Raw genomic sequence first — 21727 nt, forward strand, 5'->3', positions numbered from 1 at the left:
GTGTACCAAAAATGAAAAGACCATCCGGATGCATCTTACTTGCTACCTATGCATTTATTTGATTTGGATTTGCATGCTGACCGGCTTTTGAATAATGGGAGAAAGTTGAAAAAAAGAGAATAACAACGTGAGGGTTAAGTGAGTTAAATCACCTGTCTTGGAAAAATCAATGTCCAAATGGTACTGAAACTCTACCGAATTTTTTGAGAAAAATGAAAAAAAGAAAAGAAAAGGTTTTGTTTTGAAAAAGAGTTGGTTTTATTTTATTTGCCTGAACTACGCCAGTTTGATTCTCACAGGGTGTGAGATACGTAGGCAACCCCCATAAGGTCCAACTTCCTTTTTGCAAAAATAGCCCAAAAAGAACAAAATTTTTAATTTTATTACAAATAAGTAAGATGATGTCATTCTTGTCTAAAATAGCCGAATGTCCTCAAAAGGGCGCCGGAAGGCCGTTTTTGCATGAATAGCCACCTTTAGTCATTTTTAAAGGCTTTGGCTGGTTAGCCGACACAGTTTTAAAATCTTCGTTTTCGAAGTGCTGAAAGGTCGTATTGGCAAAGCGGGATATTTTTGTGAAATTTTGAAAAAAAATAGTCATTTTTCTTGAGTCAAAATGAGTCATAATTTTCTTTTAATTAAAATCACCCTAATAAATGTGCAGGATGAGCACAACTCAAATGAACCTTTCTCAGTCTGTGAAGAGATCCTTTGGAGCTACATATGTGGTGGCATGATTTGGGAGAAGATACCAGAAAAATTGTGACAAAAGAATTGGGCGGTCTTGTCGGGCTCTTGAAAGTTAAGCCAAGAAAGGACATAATTAAGGCCTTAATACCATTTTGGGACCCAACACATAATGTATTCACTTTGCTGATTTCGAGTTAACTTCTACACTGGAAGAGATAGCAGGCTACGCCGGTTTCAAGGGGAATCTTAGAAATCAATACCCGGTAGCACCGAGAATAGTAAACCCTCACAAATTTTTGGACCTGTTAAGCATCAGTCGGGACATCCGAGATGGAAATTTGGCCAAAGGATTCTGTACCTTCTACTTTTTGTACCGACGTTACGGGAATTCCCGTAGCTTCGAGACGCTAGATACCAATCTTACTCACGCGGGAAACCAAGACAAGTGGGAAGCTCGGAGAGGATTAGCTTTTATAATGGCGTTCCTAGGTACTTTTATTTGCCCTAGAAAAGACGGGAACATAGAGTTGGGACTCGTGGAGATAGCCGACTTTATGATGAAAAAGGCAAATAGGACCATAGTGCCGATGATCTTGGCAGAAATTTACCGAGTTGTGACCCTTTGTCGAGAAGGGGAAAAGTTCTTTGAAGGGTGCAATATGCTGTTAAAATTATGGATGGAGGAACACCTTTGCCACCGTCCTGGATACTTGAATTGTGGTATGAGTGGCCTCGAGTGCATTGAAAAACATGAAAAGCGGGTAGAGGGTTATGAGTTCCCGGATGGTACGGAAACATGGCATGCTCATTTGAGATCTTTGACTGCAAATAAGATCGAATGGACATTCGGGTGGCTCTCGGTCAGTGAAGTAATTTATATGTCGGCTGAGGTATGTTTTCTGCTGTTGATGGGTTTTCGTAGTATCCAGCTTTATGCTCTGCACCGAATTCTACGTCAGTTAGGCCGATACTAGACCATCCCACACAATGAGAATTTGAGTCGGCGGGTTATTGAGTTGGAACCAAAATCTGCTTTTCCGGAAGAAAAAGTGCGTCGAATTTGGCACCAGTGCAGATTCTTAGAGCCTAGAACTCAAGTACGAGATCTATCTAGAGGCGAGGTGGAGCCTAGTTGCACTGCGTGGCATGGTAAAAGATCCTGAGTTCATCAGGAGCCCGAAAGGCCCGCAAAGAAACCCCATGTCCAACAATTTACCAATGGAGTATAGGTGCAATGGGACTGGTTGACCAAAGAAAATGAATACCAAGCCACCATACGCAGGCTGGAAAAGCAAGTCATGGACCTTCAGTTTGAGAATGGGTTGCAAGCCGCCGCAGATGAAGGCGAGAAAAAGAAGTTAACTTAGTAAAATGAAGCCCTCAAATCTCAAATCCGGAAGTTGAAAATAGCTGCTCGAAACCCGGAAAGAAGCCAAGCGGATGAAAGGCTCATAAGCAGTCTGAAAAAGAAAGCCCTTGAGTGTCAATATGACCTAGAAAAGTCTGAGGCTAGTCTGGCAAAAGTCCGAGCTCAATTGGCGGAAAATACAAAAGGGCAGGCACAGTTTGTGCGACAAATGAAAAGAAAGTATGAAGGGACAATCACCAGCCTGGAGAGAAAAATGACTACCCTCGAGAATAAGGCAGCCAAGCAGGCCAAGGACTTTAAAGCTGATAGGGAACACTATTATGATTTGATGGCTCGGACGGAGGAAGAAATGCAATAGTTGCAAAATCAACATCTCCATGATACTCAGATGTTAGAAGCCCGGAATCAACAGGTCGGGCGTCTACTTCAGGAAAAGGGTAGAATCCAAGAGCGGGTCAGAGCCATTGCCGACTACATTGTTGTGAAATGCTAAGCATGTGAGGATATGACTCGCACCACTTTATTCGCGGCCATGATAACATTTGTCTGATAGATAATGAGTGATTTGGAGAGTCTTCAAAGGGATCTTGCATATAGGCCCGTGGCGAGACCGAATGATGTCTCATGTGCCCCGGGATCATTTGAGGAATTAATGTATTCATGATTTTCGTTGGAGTTTGTTAGTCTGTTGCGAGTCTGTATTTTCTTGGAGTCTGTTATTTGGTTTTCGAGTCTATTGTTTTCACTTTTCTGTCAGAGTCTGTTGGTTTTGTTTTGAGTCGGAGTCTGTTTACTTCCCCTTTTGAGTCTGTTAGTTTTATAATTTGGTAGAACGAGTGGTTGTATTCAAAACTGTTTTATTTTATGGAAAAAACTTGAAATCCCAAAAATGTTTTGTTATTTTATTTTTACACTTATCCCCCAGAACTACGCTCGGTCTGATTCATGCGAGGTCGTGATACGTAAGCAATCTCCATATGATTCGACCATAACCAAAAGAAAAAAAGAGATAAAAGAAGAGAAAAAAGAGAGGACAAACAAAGAAAAAAACAACAAGAAAAGAAAAAAGAGAAAAATAAGAAACTATGAGTAGGAAACAATGGCAAAACAAGAGAGAGAAATGAGAGGATAAAAGAGAAATCAAGCATAGAAAGGCATGAGTGAAAAGAAAGGAGAAGAACTTGCAAATGGAAATAAGGAAAAGTCGGGATGACGCAAGCAACCGATCAAATGCATAATAGAAATGGTTAACTGCTTAGGTGCATTCATTCCCCAAATGTGCAGTTGCCTAATCTGTTAAGCTCTAATCACTAACAAGTTTGTTGTTGACAATTCAGCACAGAAAGGTGGTTTGTGCAGTTGTCATTTCTGTTGTCGGGGTTATTTTAGGGTTGTAATCCGGATATTGTCTTGTGACTCAAACCCTTCTATCCTTTTATTTTGCCTAGTTTGTTTAGTCATAGTAGATCGTTTAGTGTTGTCTAGGTTTGTTTTAGGTTTGCAACCCCAGTTTAGCTAGTTTTTTCGTTGTTCAAACCCTTCCACCACCTGTCTAATGCAATTTTCTGTTTTTTGTTATTTTTAGTCATTTTTGTTTAGTTCCTTTTTCTTTTATAGTTCTTTTCCTGTTGACTCTAGTAACATGACATGCATGCGTAACTCTCAGCCTGGTCTTAAAAAGTTAGTTTAGTCATGAAGTAATGAATGAAACAATTTTGAGGATGATAGGGACATTTGAGGAAAATAAGTAAAGGCATTTTGAGATCACTTCAAGCCCGAATTGTGTGAAACTGGGGCGGATAGAACATAAAGAAACCCTATTGAAATGCATTATGCCGCATCAGATTGAAGCTCAAGGCAAGTTTGCCCAAATTGACAGGAGTCGTTCGTGGTAATGAGACTGAGAGTGTTGTCCAATGGTGCTTTGTATTTAACAGATATAGAAGGCGAATGTGTGGATATGGTTATCAAGTCTGGTACAATCAAAAGATGTTACAAATGTTTTCCTTGGTTTGTTTAATTATGGTTTGTACTTGGCATGTTTTGAAGATTGGAATGACGAAGGCATTTTGTTCTGCTATCTAAACACTTTATCTTTCGTTACCCCTTTGAGCCTTATTTACTTCCTTTCGTACTCCTGTTTTGGAATCAGTAGCAAAGATCAGAAACGCAAGCGCAAAAGATAAGTAGAGGAAAAGAGAGAAAAGAAAAGATGAAAATTGAAAAAAGAAAAAAGAAAAAAAGAGGAAAAGAAGAAAGAAAAAATAGCAAAACAACAAAAAGAGAAAAAGGAAGAAAGAAAAGAAAAGAGAAAGAGAAAAGAAAAATCACAACAATAGAGCAATTCATATGACATGAACTACGTTCGACCTGATTCCTTTTAAGAATACGTAAGCAGTCTCATGGTTCGGTCCCATCAAAAATAAAAATTCAAAAGTCCCAAAGCAAGAAGTTGTGGTTCTTGTAAAAAATCTGATTCCGAAAGTTGTAATCTTGAACCCAAATGAGTTGCTTTGAGCCTTTTGATACCCTTTCTTTTTAACCCTATCCAAAAGCCCACGTTATGGCCCAAAGAAAGACCTTCCGATCAGTCTTCGAGAGATGCCAAATCAAGCAAGGAGAGGTAATTCATATCAGGGGTAACACTCTGGTCCAAGCAAAAAAATAATGAAAATGAGAGAGTCTTATTGGTGAAAACCCTCACGGGCACCTTGAGGCGACTGTAAGTTGAGAGAAAGAACGAAATGAGAGAGGCTTGATGGTGAAAACCCTTCGGGCACTACAATTCGAATAAGGATCATGAACCGGATTAGATAATCGGAGCATTGAGGCCCAGTTTCACGGCGACAAGGTACAACAAGAGTTGAACATTAGGGTTGCGTGATAGAATATGCCACAGTTGCATGTCATGGTCATTAGAGGTGGTATCCACATCTGATAGGTTTCTACTTTGTAGCTTTCTTGTTAGGAATCATCTTTTTCCTGTATCCTTTACTTTGTTCCTTTTGTTTTGTTTACTTCCTCTTCCTGAGTTTGTTTGGTCAAAACAAGTAAGAAATGACTTCAAACTTCACCACCAGCTTCCCAATTGCACAAAACGGGATCTGGCTAGCACATCACAGTGTCATAAGTCAGGAAAGAACAACAAGCGCACTGAGCTAGTAACAATCAACATGCTTTGGGATCGTGAAATACAAAGGTTTGGTACATATCAATTCATGAATGATGCAACAGATAGAGAGTTTTAGGTTAATGGATCAAATGTATTTTCTGTGGTGGGATTGATAAAAGGTGTTAAACCAGTGACAAACAGGATCTTCCAATCCAAAATCAAAGTTATCATGGCAAGCGATGGAGCAATAGACCTCAAGGCCAAGGCCAGTGATTTAAATCAGGAAAGAACAACATGCGCACTGAGTGGATGACAATTGATGTGCTTTGGGATTCATGAGAAACACAAAGGTTCAGTACATGTTAATGTAAGAGCATAATGAAACAGATGAATGGTGTTGGGTTTGAACGGATCAGAGGTATTTTCCGTGATAAGGGTGACAGAGAAAGTGGTTAATAAATAAACAGACTTGACTTGCACACTGATTTGACTTACTTCATTCTTTAATTTATACTTTGGATTCCTTGTTTATCAATTGGTATTGAACTAAATCACATATCTTTAAGACCACAATATAAATTTAATTGTTACTCAAATTTTAGGGTAAACAAAGTATGATGTATAATTATACAAATATTAGTTATACACAGGTTAAAAAAATATACTACCAAACAAGATATTAGTAATGCATGGAGCTAAATGTTTGCATTATTTTTTTCTAATACCTTCTCCTGCCAAACGACCCCTAAGGGGTTAAGTTCCCTGCTCCAATATTCATTCTGAGTCAAAGCCTGACACTCTCCCACGCCGCCCCCAAATCGCAACATCTCTTTTCAGCCAAGGTTAGTCTTATGGGTCGCATTTTCTCTTCTCAAATCCCAACTTCTTTTGTTCTTCTATTTTGTTACTATTTAGAAGGCCTTGTAATTTTAGATTTTTGCAGCTTTATTTGTTTTGTACGTTTCACTATCTCTTAAAACATGTTCTATGCTTCCTTGTACAATTTAAGCTGCTGAAACATTAATCTTACAGTAGTCGAATATAGTCTGATGTCTCTGTACAAAAAGCAAATGATGGATGTAGTTTGACAGTTTCAACGTTTCTACACTATTTTTTTATGTAGTTTGTTTATTCTCGTTAACCCTGGTTCCCAATTGCATTTCAGGATCAAACAAATCGAGAAACCCTAAGAAATGATGAGCTCCGTGGCGAAGCATGTATCCACCATCTTCAATCGACCGAACGTAGCCTTGTTGAACCCACTAAGTTGGGAGCAGCAGCTACAGCAATGGCGGGGCATACGGGTGAAGGTGCGGAACAACAACTTAGACCAAGCACTGTTCTTGATGCAGAGGAAAATGCAGTCCAGCGGAATGGAACGCCTCATAAAGCGTGAACAGCTTCACCACATCAAGAACTCGGAGAAGCGTGTCTTGGCTCGTAAGCTCCTTGAACGTAAACTCCGTTCTCAAGACCTCGCGCGTAAGCTCAAATCCATCCTCATCAAGAAAGTCAGGTATGAAAAACAAAGAAGGAATGATTTTCGACTTGGAGTGAAATAGATATAGAGGATTCATACAGGCTCGCGGCAGATGTAGCTGTTCGGTTATAAGTTCATCCAAACCCAATATTTTCGACATGGAATATAAATATATACATGTGTATACCTACTAAATTTTCAATAAATGTTATATCTGAACCCATAATTTTAAAAGTGCAATGAGTTCAATGCTAAAAGATTTAAAGGTCAAATCCATCAAGTTTAAATCCTAGATCTGCCTTTGATATAGCTGAACCCACTAGTTTGGGATTGAGGGTGTAGGTATCGTTTGTGATGTTTAAAGTAAGGAAATGTTACTGGAAGACTAAGAATGTTGTGGATTTTATTGGTGCCAATGGTGGACCGTGTTGGGGAGATAGCAAGCTGGTGTTATGATAAGCACAAGCTAGGTGACATGAATTGATTGCTGATATTGACTAGAATTTCTATTCATCAAGGAGGGCATTCGAAAAAGTAGAAAAATAGCAACTTGAGAACTTGTAGCTGACTAATTTGTGCTATGATAGTGTAGGAAAGATTGCATCGCTCTAAATGGATCTTGTTGGGAACGGAGCAAGCTGCTTTTATGTTAATCACATGCTAAATGACATGAATTGATTGCTGATGAAAAATTTGCGGAGATAGTTATTTCCCTCAATGAGGGCAAAACAGAAAGAGAAAGAAACTTGAGAACTTAAGTTAACTAATTTTTGCTATGATGTGTAGAAAAGATTACATTTAGCTCAGTGCAAAAGAGTTGGCTTCGTAATAAGCTTCAACTGCTTAGAGCGCATTGTTGCATATGGGTGGCTTACCGTGAGGAGTTCCGGTTTGCTCTACCTTCTGTGCACAAGGTTTATTTTTGCTTATTTAAGATGGGTGAAAATTATAACTAATTGTCTAGGAAGTTGATTGACTCATGTTAGCGAACAATCTCCAATTTTTTTGTACGTGAATGAAGTTATCATGGTTTTTTAAAATGAAGTAAGAAATTTCATTGATAAGTATGAAGAAATTGGCATTGGGGCGACACCAATTTCTTCTTCTATTGTTTTTTTCCTGAGCCGAGGGTCTATTGGAAACCGCCTTTTATCCTCACAAGGTAGGTGTAAGGTCTGCGTACACATTACCCTCCCCAGACCCCACGGTGTGGGATAATACTGGGTATGTTGTTGTTATTGAAGACATAATTAAGTAAATAAAAAGTGTGTGCTTTCTAACAGCTTAAACTTTTAGATGAGGTCATAGGTTCGAGTCTCACCGCCACCTAATATCAAAAAGAATTTTCATGTGCTAGGCTCATAAAAAAGAATCAAGCCCGCACATGAGGGACCGTGTTGAAGACATAATTAAGTAAATAAAAATTGTGTTCTCTAACAACTTAATCTTTTAGATGAGATGGTCACACACTTTAACAATAAGTATCCAGAGGATGCAAATGATTACAAAGGGAAATTAGGTCCAGTAGGATGAGACTAGGTAAAGCTTAGGGAGCTAACAAAATCTATGATATATTCGATCGTATTTACATTGTATAAGTTCCTCCAACAAAAAAAATTTAAAAGACACCTAACCTTTAAAGAGTGATTGGAAGTTGAGATTCCATCAAAGCATCTATGGTTTCTCTCTGTCCAGGTACACCAAAAACAAGCATGCAGGAACCATTTTCCAGATATTCTTGATGGCTTTCCCAACTCTCTTCAGCCCCCAGCTTGCATAGCATCTCTAATATTGTAGGGCATTATCCACCGTACCCCAAAAATACACCAGAACATGCTCCAAATATCTCTTCTACTTTACAAAGGAGAAAAAATGGAAGACATTCTCTGCTTTCTACGGGCCCATGTAACAAGTATTGCACAGTTGAATGCAACAACAAAAATAACAGCAAACACCAGTATAATCCCACATAGAGGGGTCTGGGGAGGGCAGTGTGTACACATCATTACCTCTACCTTGTGGAGATAGAGAGGCTATTTTTAATAGACCTTCGGCTCAGAAAAGCATAAACACTATATTAATGAAGAGAATAACAAGCACAACAACGAGAAGCCGTGTAAAAGCAACATAAATAACAACCAAATAGTAAGATGACCGAAATGAAAGAAACGACAGGTAGTCATAGAAATCTAATACCTATAGAATACGAAAGTACGTTCTAATACTACCGGTATGAACATGGAGAACACTAAACTAACTAACCTGCTACCCTAATCCTCGACCTTCAGTCCTTCACGCCTTCCTATCAAGGGTCATGTCTTGTCAGCTGAAGTCGCATCATGTCTTGCCTAATCATCTCTCCTTGATTCGTCTTCGTCATACCTCTACCACTCCTCAGGCCCCCAGTGACAATCTCTCACACCTCTTGACCGGGGCGTCTGTGCTCCCCCTCCTTACATGTCCAAATCATCTAAGCCTCGCTTCCCGCATCTTATCCTCAATAGGGGCCACACCCACCTTGTCCCAAATAACTTCATCCTAACCTTATCTAACCCTGTGTGCCTGTACATCCATCTCAACATCCTCATGTTTGCTACCTTTATCTTTTAGACAGGAGAGCTTTTGACTGGCCAACACTCAACCCCATGCACCATAGTTGGCCTGACCACCACTCTATAGTCTGCTGACACCTTTTTATCACACAAAACACCGGAAGAAAGTCTCCATTTCATCCATCCCACCCCAATACGATGTATGACATCTTCATCGATCTCCTTATTCCCCTATAAAATTGACCTAAGGTATTTAAAACTTACTCTCCTAGGGATGAATTGTGAATCCAGCCTCCCCTCCCCTCCCTGAGTCGCCCCACCGAACTTACACTCTAAGTATTCTGTCTTAGTCCTACTCAACTTGAAACGTTTAGATTCCAGAGTCTGCCTCCACATATCTTACCTCGCGTTAACACTGCCTCGCATCTCGTCAATCAATATAATGCCGTTTGCAAATAGCATGCTCCAAGGCACCTCCCCTTGGATATGGTGCGTCAATACGTCCATTGCCGGGGCAAACAAAAAAGAGCTGAATGCCGACCCTTGGTGCAACCCCATCATGATCGGAAAGTGGTCCGGGTCCCCTCCCACTGTCCTCACCCGGATCTTAGCTCCATCATACATGTCCTTAATCGCCCTAATGTAAGCAGCAGGTACACCTTTAGCCTCCAAACATCTCCGCAGGACCTCCCTCAGGACTTTGTCATAGGCCTTTTCTAGTTGAATGCCTCTTTTGCTAAGGTTATCTTGAGTCAAATAAGCTTGCCAAAGGGTTGTCTCCGTTTAAATATGCATGTGCATATCTAACGTAACAAAAGGTGGGGCTAAAAGGAGTCAAATACTAAAATCATAATGCAGATAAGACCTAAATGTGTGCAATGTTTGCAGGTTGTTTGATCACTGAACTACTCTAGTGCCTTGTCATTGGGTGTACTTTACGTAGTGATGACTGAAGGGCAATTTTATCTGATTGGAATTGACGCTTTCTTTCGTTTGGTTTATAAGACAATGATTTAAGAAGTTGATGTCCATTGCACTTTACCCTTTACAAAAGGGAAGAGCTCAGGTGTAAACATCAGAAGTAACCACATTTACTAACGATACGTGGAATTCATGTATAAGTGCTGAATTTAGATAAGTTCCTTGAGTTGAGATACAATGTATGCAAGTGTTTCGATTCTCTTATCTTTGCTGTGTTGTTATTCCAAATTTAAATATACCAGCTTCAGAGTTTAGGATCTCGCGGGCATTTCATTAAATGAAGGGATGTGACACATGGAGAAATGCAAGCACTGTGTAGTCTATTTGTTCAATCTTTCTATCTTAGAACTAGCATTCGTTCACAAAATGACTAAAATGATTCTGGTGAACATTAGCCATTTCTCGTCCTAGTTCACTGCTCATTGGATGTACGGGATATTAGACATACTAGTCTGTCGTCGGTGCTCTTGTTCTGGATTCACCAAGGGCCAAAAGCTGAGTGGTGCATGGAGAGTGGAGAACTACAGGGCCCAAAGGAATATGAAGCTGAAAGGTATGGTGAGGACAAGGTCATGGGTATCTGGCAAGCTAAAAAAAGGAGGCTAGGAGCTTTCTGTTCTTGGAAGGAAGTGTACATTTTCCTAGTTTTTCTTACTGAAGATCATGGGTTACTCATGTTGTGGAATAAGACTAAGAAAGGATTATCTTGTTCATCGTTGTACTCTAAAATATTAGAGGCAACATAAAGCATGGGGTCCAAGGACAAAACTAGACACCGGATAAAGAGATTCTCCAAAAATGCCATCTAATTGTCATCCACACCACTGAGCAAAAGAAAAAGGATATATTGGGAAAGAAGATCTGTGCACTCAGCTGTTTTCTTTAGCTGACCGACATAATCCTTTTGTCTCACTCGAATCGTGCACAAGCTTAATAGTAGAGCATGAAAATATTGGGGAAATTAAGTCCTTGTAGAAAATTTTAGAGCAAATGAAAGTGATACATTCAGTCAGTAGAAAGCTTTCTACTTAACCTTTCTAATATAAACAACATTTTATAGCATATGCACATGGATTTAGAGGGAATATTGGGAAGCTTTTAATGAGTGAAGCTTTGACACTCCCCATTTATAAGAAGGGTGTAAAAGGGGAAAAACGTAGGTATTGCTTATCTCAAACTTGAAGATAGGATCTTGCATCTGTTGCCATCCTTTTGGCATTGCTTGCTTTCCTTTGTCTTTCAAGTTTTGTGATGTGTGCCATGTATGGAGCTTCACGTCTGTTGCAAACGCCATCCACAGGCCACAGCTGCCTAGGCGAACTGCACTTGAGATGTTTGTCATTTGCAGATGAAATCTACTTACATTTAATTGTAAAATTATATTTTGAGCCGTGAAAAGTCATTTTATGACTCACAATTCTTCTCCCAGGGGGAAAACAATATAACAGGATAATTGCTCGAGATATGCATTTGTTTCCTGTTCACATTTCATGGGTTTTGAAGCATTTTTTGTTAAGACACTCAGCTAATATAGCTTTGCATGATTCTTTGTATTTTCATTTTTTTAGTCAGTGTTCCTTCTGATTAACGTAAAACACTTTTTCTCACATTGCAAATTTCTTGTATATGACCATTCGAAACTGCTTTCATTTGTAAATTGACGGCTGTGACTGCTCTGCCTGCAGGGGTTTATAAAGGAAGATGTTCAGCAGAGTTTTCTTCATCAACTTTCTGGACTTGGCTGGCTGATTGCTACTGAACCACCATTTTCTTGCACCTTGCTACGTGGACTACACTTTTGAGAATAATGTTTTGATTTCTATTAGATTTCTATCATTGATGTAGAATTTTGGCAAGTGTTAGTGGAAGATCATTTTGTTGAAATTGTAATTTTAGTCTGTTTTGTTTATGTAATGCTTCTCTGTACGCCCACATTTGTCAGATGCACCATTTATATTGCTGTTCATACTAATATCAGGATAAAAGATATTCAGGTTCTAATCTAGTCTTCTTACGTAGTAGACCGATTTTATTAGTTGTATCTTTGTGCATATCAAAGTGCTATATCTTTTATTCATCTGCCTACATATATGGAAAAATTAACTTCTTGTATAGCACCTTATTGGAACCTTGTTTTCCTGCATTAGCTATTTCTATTGTTGCGGCTAGCAGGTTTGTGTATTTCTTTTTTTGTGTGTGCTACCTTATAATAAATGTTGGTCTAATGCAGTATTAAGAAAAGAAGAATTAAAGTAGTTTGGAGGGCAAATGTTGGGGGAACATTGGGATATAAGTTTTGATTTCTCTTTAAAATAACAAAGAGAGAAAGGGGGGCGGGGGTAGTTTCTTTGGGTGCTGATCAAATAAATAAGAAAAGAAAAATAGCTGATAATTGTCATTTCACGGGTTGATCGTTGAAATTTCATTTATGAAGCAGCTATCTTGGCTATTGGTACGGCATATCCTTAATTTGGAAGCTTGCTACCATGGCCAGTAAAGATTCAAACCCGTGACATGAGCTTAACCCATGCACGCTTCTTCAATAGCTGTTTTCATCTGTTTCTCTGATACATTTTGTTTAAATTTCTGCTCTCTATATAGATGGTTTATGTATTCTTTTTTATATATATGGGTTCCTTCACATCATATATGAAAATTTTAACTTAAACATATGAACATAGGTTGTCGTTAATGGTGAAATGATCAAGTACTACGACATATCTGGCTGTTATATTCTACGCCCCATGGGCAGTGTCTATCTGGGAGATATTGCAAGTAAGCTTGACCATGAAATGATTTCCTTTTCTCCTGCTGCTTATTAATTGAGGACATTTACAATGGATTCATAGCTCTGTATGTGCAGGTGTTTTTTGATGCTGAAATTAAGAAAATGAAGATAAAGAACTCTTTACTTTTCTTTGTTTGTGTCCCCTGCTGTTCTACAAAAGGAAAAGGACCACATAGAGGGATTTGCTCCTGAGGGGAGACTTGGCACTTTTTTAACTTAAGCCTTATAGTGTCAAGTTTTTCTGCTTTTAGCCTGTGAAGCATATTAGAAGCTAGTATAATGTCTTCTAAATAAATGTTTACTCCACATTTTTCTTACTTTCCCGCTTTTGTACCTTGATTGCTTAAGTTTCCTGAAGCTTTCAAAAGTATCTACAATAGGAAAAATTTTCTTCTGTTACTCATGCCGCATATTGCTGATTATAGCGCTTAATAGTGACGGGGTTTTGCCTTTCTTTTTTTAAATTTCATCATTATAATTTTAGAAAGTCGTCATGAAGTTGGGCCGCGTAGGATTCTGAGAAGTGAGGAATTTTTTTGAGTTATCTTTAGTTTTGTGGTGATAGTAATAACTTCATTGTGGTATCAAGTATCATATCATGGTGTTAAGTTGGTATCATCACTTGTGCAATGTATTGTTCCTTTCAATTTTGATAACTATGCTCACCATGGGCTGTGATCATTCTTCAGAGTGGTTTTGTTACTGTGAGAATGCACGGGAGAAAATATTATTGATATTATTCTCATATGTTAAACATGATACAATGAGCCCTATATATATACACACACATAACATGTCCTACTCCTAATACATATGAGATTATGATTATTTACTACTATTTACATAACTATTCTAACACTCCTGCTCAAGCTGGTGCATATAAATCATATGTACCGAGCTTGTTACATATGTAGTTAATACGAGGACCAGTGAGGGACTTGGTGAAAATATCTGCAAGCTGATCATTCGACTTCACAAACTTTATAGCAATATCTCCCGAGAGTATCTTTTCCCTAACAAAGTGACAGACAATCTCAATGTGTTTAGTTCTCTCATGGAACACTGGATTTGACGCAATATGAAGAGCAACTTGATTATCACACACAAGTCCCATCTGACTAATCTCGCCAAATTTCAACTCCTTGAGCAACTGTTTTATCCAAATTAGCTCACATGTCGCTATTGCCATTGCTCGATATTCCGCTTCTGCACTAGACTGAGCAACCACATTCTGTTTCTTGCTCTTCCAAGATACCGAATTTCCTCCTACTAAGACACAATATCCAGAAGTAGAACGTCTATCAGAAGGTGATCCTGTTGTCCAATTGAAAGTTTTTTAGAATATGGCCGGAACACTGCTCACGCGCCGGCGCGTGGGGCGTGCGAGTCAGATCTCGCCGGAAAATTTCTTCCTTTTCCGGCGCGTGTACATGCATTTTCCGGTGGGGTTTAATGGGGTTTGGTCGCCGGAGCCTGAGGAGTCTTGTGGTGGTGTTGGTTTTTTGCACACACCAACAGAAATTGATGTGATTACGGGCAGCCTTCTAAGTCACCGGAAAATTGCACGGCGACGAGGTCTTTCTTCCCGGAAGCCGCTGGAATGATGCACAACGATAGGTTTCTCACTAAAGCTCTAATACCATGTGAGAATACACGGGAGGAATATTATTGATATTATTCTCATATGTTAAGCATGATAAAATGAGCCCTATGTATATATACATAACATGCCCTACTCCTAATACATATGGAATTAGGGTTATTTACTTCTATTTACATAATTATTCTAACAGTTACAAAATATGGGGACTGAATTGTGTTATAGACGTATTATTATTATGCCCATAATGGGTTTATATCATTCTTCAGGTTGCTTGGGTTACGAAATCTGGTGAGTCTGATTTGGAAGTACCCATTGCAATTCGACCAACTAGTGAAACAGTGATGTATCCTTACTTCTCTAAGTGGATAAGGGGACATCATGACTTGCCCTTGAGACTCAACCAGTGGTGCAATGTTGTACGATGGGAGTTTAGCAACCCTACCCCCTTCATCAGGTGCCCTTTTGAGTTTATTTTTGTCTTACATCCTTTTGCCTTTCCTTTGTGAGCATGTTAATGTGATTCAAGTGCAGCAAATGTTTGCAGCTTAGATGACAAAAACTCCATTTTAATCCTAAATTCTTTTGAGGCCTTCGGGATGTGTGGTAATGATTTGCTTATGTTCCTTATTCAGGAGTCGTGAGTTTCTTTGGCAAGAAGGACACATTGCTTTGGCAACAAAGGAGGAGGCAGGTACCGAGGTATTCAGATATTCTTGGAGTATGCATATCAGCAACTAAAGTTCTTTTAAAACAAAAATTAAACAGTGCATATCAGCAACTAAAGTTATTTGAAGACAAAAACTGAACCTCTTATTGAGCTGCATCTAAATACCTTAGTATAGTGCCTAATTTGATTGCATTTGATGCAGATAGCAATATAGTAACTCTGTAAGATCGTTTTACAGTGAATCTTCCAATTCAGTCTTTCTGTGTGTTATATTTGCTTTATGATGTCAAGTTAGTCTTTCCAGTGTTAATATTGACCATCTAAAAGAATTTTTTTTCTTAATTGTTGTTGGTTTTGTGGGAAGAATTATAGTTGATTTTTATATCAAGACAGAACTAGAAGGCGCTAACAACTTAGCATTTACTCCAAATTACAAGGACTGACCTGCTAACCTGTCTTGACATGAGATGATCTCGGTGCCTGTCTCCATGAAATGAAGATGATACTGACGTCAAAGCAACGAACTTAAGGAACATGGCATTTTGCTTTTTTCGGTCGGAGGGAGGGAGGGAGGGAAGGAAGGAGGGAGGGAGTTTTCTTCTCATTGATTGATCTGCAATTGGGCTGTTTATGAGCTTTGGCATTTATTTACCTCATACAATGTGTTAATAGCTTAGGCCGTTGGAAGGATTGGGAGATAATATATGAGTCATATGGTCTTCCCGCTTCAATTTCTGCCCCGCTTCAGCCAAAGATATTTTGAAATAATCCTGCATCTATGTTTTGTCTTATTTGAACTTGGTGCAAATAAGAAAAAATTGAAAATGTGTATTCAGTTTCAAATGGAGAATGTGGATAAATCAGATTTTGCTCTTTTATTAGGGTTAAATTGGTGAAAATTATATTAAAATGAAGAATGTGTCAGATTGTAGCTTTCTTAGAAAGTGAAATTATTTGTATGATTGCATAAAGGAAAGGGAGTGATCAATCTGTATATAAAAAGTAGAATTACTCGATTGAACTATGGAACATTCTTAGTACGGATATGAAGTATTACTTTAGAGTAATAGGGGTCAGTATCACAACTTACAAATAAGCTACTTTCATGTATTTTTTGCTACATTGGAACTGGTGTTAAATTTTGGGTCAGGTCAACCATAAGACTAGTTTCAGAATTCTGTTCCAACACTTGCAGACAGCTGCCTTCTACGTTGATACTCTATTGTCCTTGTGGATAAAGTATGTTGAGACCTGTATTTCTTTACCTGCTACTTAAACATCAGTGGAGACTACTTTATGTTTCTCTTTGGCTTATCCTTCTCCATTTGCTGTCGATTTCTTCTAATAGTCTTCTTATCTTGTATTATTGGTGAATAAATCTGAGCAAATTAGTGGAAAAGCTTTTGTGAGAATTAGTTGCTTGGCACTAAGGTGCCTTGATTTGGCCCAGAAAAGACTTGCTGCTAAGGTTCCTACTTCTCTGTTCAAGTTCATAGACTATTTTTGCTTATACAATTATGGTCTTTTTCACTAATGCTGATCTTGGGACTATCTTTGGTTCAGGTTCTTGAAATCTTGAATTGTATAGACGTATATATGAATAATTTTTAGCTGTTCCCGTCGGTAAGGGAAAGAAAAGTGAGCTTGAGAAGTTTGCCGGTGGGCTCTTCACGACTACAGTTGAGGTATCCAGGAGCTCATCAAGTAATTGTTATTCCTGTGCCATACAAGGATGCAAATACTCAAGGGATCTTTGATGCCTGTGCTGCTACCGTTAAGAGGTTGAATGAATCAGGTATTCGTGCTGAGGCAGACTTCAGAGACAACTATAAATATTCTCATTGGGAAATGAAGGGGGTTCCTCTTTGGATTGAAATAGGACCAAAAGACCTTGCAAATAACCAGGTAAGAATTCAACTTCCTGTCTTTTCTTTCTAGTAGTCAGTTATTTATGAAAGTTAAAAAAGGACTGAGTAAATTGGTGCTATGGACCTAAACTGTTTATGTGGAAGCTAAAATACACTTATACGTTTGCCTATGTTTTTTGATTCATAGTTCTGATATAACTCCTAGGTACGAGCTGTTAGACGTGATAAACGGAGCCAAAACAGATATTCCCATGGATAATCTTGTCGAGCAACTAAATTTTAGGCACTAGATGTTACAGTTTTATCCCACATTTTAATGTTTTTGTTTGAAGAAATAATTCAAATGTGAAGGGTATAAAAGTCTGTCAATATTTTGAGGATATTTTTGTTGTTCAACATTTAGCATTCCAACATTCTAGCTTTTATATTGTTGTTTTAATTTTGGGGTGGAGATATTCTCTTTTTGCAAGAAGTTGCTAACAAGCCAACGAAATCCATAGGTTTTGTTACAAATACATTGAAATGTAATCAAGGAGCATAAAATAGATGAAAGAAGAGAAACTCAAATGTGTCCGTTGCATTGCAATGATACAGAGAAGAGAAACTCAATCAAACACGAGCCAAAGTTTCAACATGTTTGTACATTTCAAAGCCATCATAGCGAGCTCCATCAATGAAAAGCCTGAAACTAGCAGGCTTCACATCCGCTAACTCTTCGATCTTCCCATCGTTCATGTTATACAAAATGATTTTTCCAGGAAGCGATAACAATAGCCTTGCCTTATCTTTCTCATCATCAACAAAACAAATCGTCGAAAACACGTTCGTATAGGCATATTCTTCTGGTGAATTCATTTCTTGATTCACCATAACAGGGTACAAATTAGGTAAAAAATCCAAGTTAACATGGTACTTAACAAACCACCCAGAGTAATTAACTTCCAGCTCAAAAATATCAAATTCTGTACTTGGATGATCATTATGTTGAATAAGATGCAAGTGCCCTCCACATTCCCCAAAGTATTCAATATTTCTGAGCCACTGTTCTTCAGGAATTGGAGTAGTAAGCATTGGTCTGAAGCTACAATTTCCAACTTCAAAGCACAAAAAGGGGCCTGTTTGACTAACCCAATGAACAGCTCCATTCCAAAAAACACCATAATAGAAGCATAAATCCGCGCCTCCATATTCATTACAATCATAATATTCATTAGAATGCCTCCAATTTCCAGTACCTGATGAATATACTGAGAACCGAAGTTGATTCTCAGACACAGACAACCAAACACAAACAACATCGTAATCACCTGATTTTTCAGGATCAAAAGCTAAATTCATAGTTCTTACTAAGTCGGGTTCGTTGATTGTTTCTGGTAGTGGAATGAACCTATTTTCACCAGTGATGAGATTGTAAATGTAAAACTCCCTTCTCCCATCACTCAGTTTAAAATCTAGGCAAAATAGTCCGTTGCAAGAATTCATACCATAAAATATTTTACCATCACGTATACTGGAGAATCTTTCATTCATCATACTCATTGTGGAGAAATCTTCTTCATGCAAAGAAAGAAAATTGTAAGCGGGGTTTCGGCACAAGAACAAACCAATAGTAGAGGCAGAGGACCGGGCATTCATACGAGTGTGAAGGCGACGAAATTGGGGACTGCTAATAATGGAAAGCCAGTGTTTTGAGACTGTCTGGAAACGAAGTAGAGATTTTGGGGGCAAGTGCAGTAATAATTCAGTTAAGAGATCTTCATTGCTGGCGATGTGTTGAGCAGATTCTGATGAAGGGACTTCAATTTTAATAGAGATTTCGCTGGATAATGACAGGCGTGATTTTACGTCTTTTTCAATGCTCCAACAGTGGACGAAGGTGACTCTGATTATGCCACGATCATCGACATACGAGGCGTCGCTTGATGTGGCATAGGTGTCGGAAATCATGCTGAATTCCTCTGCTCTACAAAACTGATGAATGGGAGATGTTTGATGGCACGATTAGGTGTGAAGGCAAAGTTTGCTATTGCTTGTTTCAGCCTGGTATTCCATTGACTTTCTATGCTATATTCTGTTTGTTTATGTATATTTTGTAGCAGTTGATTAGTTGTAATTGAACGTGGTACATTTGAGGATTTTTTTAATCTCTCGTGTTAGATGATAATATAAAAGATTTCTCTTAAAAGATGATTACTTATAGGAAGTGATAATAGGTTAAATCTACGTAATTTGGCGATTGTTTATGCTCCCACTTGATTATATTCCAATATCATAATATGGTTAATTGATGAAAAATAGGCTCTAATTGTGAATTGTATATATTGCAGGATGAGGAGCCTAAGTGATGCCTTAAACAGTTGTGATTGGAACCATTTTGGAGCAAGAAAGACCCCTCAGAGTTGAGTACGCTTGAAGACGAGGAACAGAAGTGATGAAACACAGAACTGGACATGTGCGCCCAGGTGCGCGACCGCGCTACTTTTAGCGCGTCCATGACAGAATCTCAGCCAATTAGCGCGGCCAGATGCGCGTCCAGGTGCGCGGTCGCGCTAGTCCAAAATCCGGGAAGAGTTATTTAGGGGCAGAATTGGAAATCTGGAGGAACACTCACTTAACCTATATAAAGTCAAGCTCGCCCAAGGAAGAGGTAGGAGGTTTTTCATAGTCTAGTGCAAGAAATAGAGAGACAAGAGGCAAGGAGGAGATTTGACCATCAAGTTCTTCTTTTCTTCTCTTGGTTTTTGCTATTTGGGATGAAATCGAATCTATTTGTGATGAACACTAGCATGAGTAGCTAAAACCCATTGTTCTAGGGTCATAGGTGAAACATGAATATTGTTGTTTGAAGTTCAATTTGACAAAGTTGGTTTATCATATTGGGTTGTTTATTTAATTCTGCTTTTAATTATTTTGCTGAGTAGCTACCAGTGAAATACTATCTACGAATTTTTAGTTGAACTCGAAAGTGGGAACTTTAGATTGCATATAGAATTAAATAGGGCAAGTTCTTGAACCCGGGCCTCGGGGAATGGATTAGCAATTGGGATAGACATATACCCAATTGCCTTGCTTGGTTGAAATACAGGAATTGTAAATGCATTCTTGTTAATCTTAATTCCATAGACATATAAGCATTGAGTTAACTTGAATAGGCGAGTAAGAACTCGACAGATTCTTATGAGTAACATTAACTCTGTCAATCAACAATCCAGGTAAATCGATTAGTCAGTTTAAGCTAAGAACATAACACGATTGTTAACTAGCCCGTGACCCTGGAATATCCTCTCCTACTGTTTGTTACTCGAAATTGTTATTTGTTTGGTTAATTGCTCTAGTTAGATTATTGCTTGGTAGTTTAGGTAGTAAAACAATTACATCTCTATTTTGTGAAAAACCTCTTGGATAGACAAATTAATTGAGTTTGAATTAGTCAACAGTTAATCATAAGTCTTCGTGGGAACGATACTCTACTCACTACTCTATTACTTGACGATCACGTGCACTTCCGTGAGTATTTTTGGTCGCAACAAATTTTTGGCACCGTTGCCGAAGACTTAGAAATTAGCTACTTGACTGAGTTGAGCTTTTATTATTTATTTATTCAAGTTTTAATTTTCAGTTCACTTTGTTTGTGCCAATACAAGTTTTCTTTTCTTGAATGCGAAGAAGTAGAAGCGCAAACAATGTTCTTCCTCTTAATCCCGAAATTGAACGAACACTTCACAGATTGAGGAGGGAGGTGGACGCTAGAACTAGAATTGAAAGAGAGTTGGACATCGTAGTTCAACCACAGCTAATTGAGATGACAGGTAATGAGGAACGCACGGTGATCGAAGCCGCAAGGCCCAGTCTGGATAATATGACTCAGGCTATTGTGAAGCCTGATATCACTGGGCCCTTTGAGCTAAAACAATACATGGTGCAGCTGATCCAATCCACATGGCTATTTGTGGGCTTACCTCATGAAGACCCGCAGAGGCACATTCAAAATTTCTTGGAAATTACGGACACTTACAATTATCTGAACGTTTCCAAGGACTATGTCAGGCTGACACTTTTCCCCTTTTCACTGATCGGGGAAGCTAAGGAGTGGTTGAATAAGGAGCCAGCGAATTCAATCCGCACTTGGGATGATCTGGCAAGGAAATTCTTAATCAAGTTTTTCCCCACTAAGAAAACAAAGATATTGAGGAGTCAAATTCTTGGGTTTGAACAACGAGCTAGCGAGACATTCATCAAGCATGGGAAAGGTACAAGAAGATACTCAGAGACTGTCCTCATCATTGCCAGACGGACGAGGTATTGGGTCACACTTTTGTAGATGGGTTAGATGATGCTTCAAAGATGAATCTTGATTCAACTTGTGGGGGTAGTTGCATGGCCAGACCGTACAGTGAAATTCAAATCTTACTGAATAACTTCACTGCTAATGATAATAACTGGCAAGGTGATGGTGATTCACGAAAGGTTGTTAAGCAAAAATCAGTTGGGTTACTTGAGCTCGACGAAGTGTCAGCCATGAGAGCCGATATTGCAAAGCTGGCCAATCAGATGACTAGGATGACAATGCAGCAACCACAGACAATGCAACATGTACAACAAATGACTATTTTATGC

General features: G+C 38.7%; 1 long non-coding RNA gene across 1 annotated transcript; it reads left to right on the forward strand.

Annotated features, from left to right (window-relative positions):
• Positions 1 to 14630: 14630 nt before the first annotated feature.
• On the forward strand, positions 14631 to 19905 carry LOC104221620 (uncharacterized). Its single transcript, XR_011406345.1, has 4 exons — positions 14631 to 15029; positions 15208 to 15274; positions 16806 to 17147; positions 19438 to 19905. It is a non-coding gene; the product is annotated as an uncharacterized lncRNA (long non-coding RNA).
• Positions 19906 to 21727: the final 1822 nt, after the last annotated feature.

Source organism: Nicotiana sylvestris, chromosome 3 (genome assembly GCF_000393655.2).
Source record: "Nicotiana sylvestris chromosome 3, ASM39365v2, whole genome shotgun sequence".
Taxonomy (NCBI): domain Eukaryota; kingdom Viridiplantae; phylum Streptophyta; class Magnoliopsida; order Solanales; family Solanaceae; genus Nicotiana; species Nicotiana sylvestris.